The sequence below is a fragment of the Musa acuminata genome, chromosome BXJ1-3 (assembly GCF_036884655.1).
Source record: "Musa acuminata AAA Group cultivar baxijiao chromosome BXJ1-3, Cavendish_Baxijiao_AAA, whole genome shotgun sequence".
Lineage (NCBI taxonomy): Eukaryota > Viridiplantae > Streptophyta > Magnoliopsida > Zingiberales > Musaceae > Musa > Musa acuminata.
Window position 1 is genome coordinate 24,260,753 of NC_088329.1, and position 4,161 is coordinate 24,264,913.

Genomic DNA, 4,161 nt, shown 5'->3' on the forward strand with positions numbered 1-4,161 from the left:
CTCCTAATTCTTAAGACTCCTATTCCTTTACAACTCCTAATTCTTCTTTAAGAAACAACCTCTTAACCCTAGCCGGCCTCTTTACCTCTTTAATAGGGGTCGGCTTAGGTAGGTTTTGCATGAATGTCCCTCTCAATTAGGACTCTCCTAGCTAGAGTCCTAACAACCATACCCTCAAACTGCACCCAAAACTGCCACAAAACAAGCCTAAATCGTAGCCTATATCCATCGATCCACCAAGCCTTTCGACCATCACTTCTCTCAACCTATACATGCCTTTGGAGAGAGATATTAACATCATAGATTTGGAGGCATATACTATGGCATCTAAGGAGGCAATCAATGCTAAATTCGAAGCCTTGGAGGCGCGAATGGAGGATAAGATTCGGACGCTCTTTACCGAACTCAGATTGGGCTGACCACTAAGCCCGAAGAAATCATATCAAGGAGAGATCTTTGCCCAGTCACACCAAGCCCAAAGATATGACTTCCAAGAGAGGGGAAGCTCTATGACCAACCCCAACTATCCATATATGAGAGTGGACTTCCCTAGATGGGAAGAAGGAGACCCAATTGGTTGGATCTCACGCGCGGAGCGATATTTTCGGTACCATAAAATCGCGGATGCATCTATGGTGAAAATTGCAGCTATATATCTTGAAGGGGATGCTATACAGTGGTTTGACTGGTTTGAACATACTTATGGAGTCCTTTCATGGTGACAATTCAAAGAAGGACTGCTGATCCGCTTCAGACCAACCGATTACAAGAATATTGACGGACAACTAGCAAAGATCCGACAAACCTCTACCATTCAGGAGTACCAAACCAGGCTTGAAAGGTTATCTAATCAAACTCATGATTGGTCTCAAAAACAGCTATTGAGAACCTTCATTGAGGGCTTGAAGCTGGAGATCCGAGGAGAAGTTAAAGCGTGACAACCGTATACACTTATGGCAGCCATCTCTTTTGCACGACATCAAGAGGAGCAATTGAACCATGAAGCTCGGAGGACTAGGGTCGATCCTCAACCAGTAATATTGAAGCCCTTAGCCCCCCCTACTTTCGACCAAGTCCCTACACCAAAGAGGTTAGAAGAGCTTCGGGAGCGATATGCGAAGGGGTTATGTTGGCATTATGATGAGCCGTGGAGCCGTGAGCATCGCTGTAGTAAAGAGGGACTTCTTATGATTGAACCGATAGAAGAAGAGGTCATTGAACATCCAAAAGAGAGCCTTGAACATGAAGAAGAAGATGCAGAAGAAGAGCCACAACCGACCAAAGTTACGGTATATACACTAGTTGGCTACTCAATCCCACAAACGATGAAAGTTGGAGGCCTTCTCAAACAATAACCGATCACTGTTCTCATCGACACGGGCAGCACTAATAACTTCCTAAACAGTAAGGTTGCTGTCTATATGAACTTACCTATTGAGAATTGCAGCAGGTTTGTCGTTAAGGTCGCCAACGGACGGATTTTGAAGTGTGATCATAGGTGCCCGCAAGTGAAACTGTTGTTGCAGGACCAAGAGATAATTGCATATTTCTTCCTCCTCCCTCTTGATGATCATGAGGCCATACATAGAATTAAATGGTTGATGACATTAGGTGATATTTCTTGGAATTTTATGCAACAAATTATAAAATTTTACAGTAAGGAGAAACAGGTGATACTGCACGGGAAACGTGAGGGCGACGTAACGACGATTTGCACACAACAAATGGAGAAGGTTTTGCATAAAGCATGCAGCGGCTTTTTGGTACAACTTGAGCAACAAACTAAGGGAGAGCCAACAAAATTTGAAGATCCAAATCTACTTCCTTTGCTTGCTGAATTTTTAAATATATTTGACGAACCGCGCAACCTACCTCTTACCCGTCAGCATGATCATTGTATAATGATTCTTCCAAGCAAATCTCTAGCAAATGCTCAGCCATATCAATATCCACATCTCCAGAAGGATGAAATAGAAAGGATTGTAAAAGAGATGCTCAAAACAGGAGTTATTCGGCCAAGTTACAGCCCCTACTCTTCACCGGTGCTCCTCATACGAAAGAAGGATGGAATATGGCGATTATGTGTTGATTACCGAGCTCTTAATGGCATAACCATCAAGGATAAATATCCTATTCTAGTAGTAGATGAGTTGCTAAGGGAGCACAAATCTTTACAAAGCTGGACCTTCGATCCGGGTATCATCAAATACGAGTATGCGAAGAAGACATACCGAAAACCACCTTTTGAACACACAACAACCATTATGAATTTTTGCTTTCTTTATAAGAAGGTGGAATATCTTGGGCATATCATATCAGAGGAAGGTGTGGCAGTAGACCCCTTCAAAATTGGACCAATGCAAAACTGGCTGACCCCGTGGAACATAAAATTGCTACATGGCTTTCTGGGTTTAACAGGCTACTACTTCAAGTTCGTGAAAAACTATGGAGAGATCAGTGCACCACTTACTTTCTTACTGAAAAAAGATATCTTCCAATGGTCGGACAGAGCCTCCGCTACCTTCGACAAACTTAAGGCAGCCATGACGACGACGCCGGTGCTAACACTACCATATTTCAACCGACCCTTCATTATTGAGGCCGACACATCTGGAGTCGGAATTGGAGCAATTCTCATGCATGATGGTCGACCACTCATATACACCGGCAAGGCATTATCTCCCTCCCATCAAAAAAGTCAACATATGATAAGGAGATGCTCGCCATTGTGCGTGCAGCAACGAGGTGGAGGCCCTACTTGATTGGCCGACGATTTCAAATTAAAACTGACCATAAAAGCCTCAAGTACTTTTTGGAGCGAAAAATATCATCCCCTGAGCAGCAAAAAAGGGTAATAAAACTTCTTGGATTTGATTATGAAATAACTTACTTACCAAAAAAAAGATTATGAAATAACTTACAAAATGGGGAAAGAGAATGTTCTTGCAGATGCGCTTTCGCAACTACCTGAGCAAGTTGAAGTTTCGGCCGTTTCACTTCCGACCAGCGACTTTCTTAAGGATATTAAGATGGAATGGCAGGAAGATTCAGAGACTAGTAAGATTATAAAAAAATTGGAGGAAGCACCAAGCCCTATAGCTCATTACAATTGGGACTCAAAAGAATTACACTATAAGGGACACATTGTGCTTACGATAAATTCTACTTGCATCTTCACGAACAGATTTTGGACAAAGTTATTCCATATGGAGGGTACTAAATTGAAAAGGCGTATGGCATGTCACCCACAAACCGACGGCCAGACGAAAGTTTTAAATAGGTACTTGGAGACAGCCCAAAGCCACCCACCAAATATGACTACCCAAAGAGAACTCCAAACCCAGCCTAGTGCCATTATTGATCGACGGATCGTGACTCGACGATGATGACCCACTAATGAAGTGCTAATACAATGGGTGAACCTACCAACAGAAGATGCCACTTGGGAGAACTATGACGACTTGAAGATCAAATTCCCAGAATTCATGAATCATCAGCCTCGAGGACAAGGCTGATTTGAAGAGGGCGGGTCTGTTATGACTCTAGCTTGGAGAGTCCTAATTGAGAGGGACATTCATGTAAAACTGTTAAGACTCTAGCTAGGAGAGTCCTAATTGAGAGGGACATTCTGTTATGACTCTAGCTAGGAGAGTCCTAATTGAGAGGGGCATTCATGTAGGAGGTGTTTTCTTAGAGAAGAATTAGGAGTTGTAAGGGAAAAGGAGTCTTTACTAGGAGTCCTACTAGGTGTTGGTTAGAAGTAAGAGTCTTAAGTAGGAGTCCTATTAGGAGTTAGGGTTTAGAAGCCCTATAAATAGTCATGTATTCCTTCTCTTTTCATAAGCAATAGATGAATCTTTTCTGCAGCCTTTGAGCAGCAACTTGGAGGGAGGAACTCCTATAGAGTTCCAAGGAGGTCGATCCCCTAAAGAGATCAACCCCAAGTTTAGAATCTGCAAGGGTTCTATCATTGGCCTTCACCTATTGAAGGAAGGTGTTAGAACCCTTGCAGATTCTAAACTTGGGGTTGATCTCTTTAGGGGATCGGCCTCCTTGGAACTCTATAGGGGGTCCTCCCTCTAATTTGCTGCTCAAAGGCTGCAGAAAAGATTAATCTATTGCTTAAGAAAAGAGAAGGAATACATGGCTATTTATAGGGCT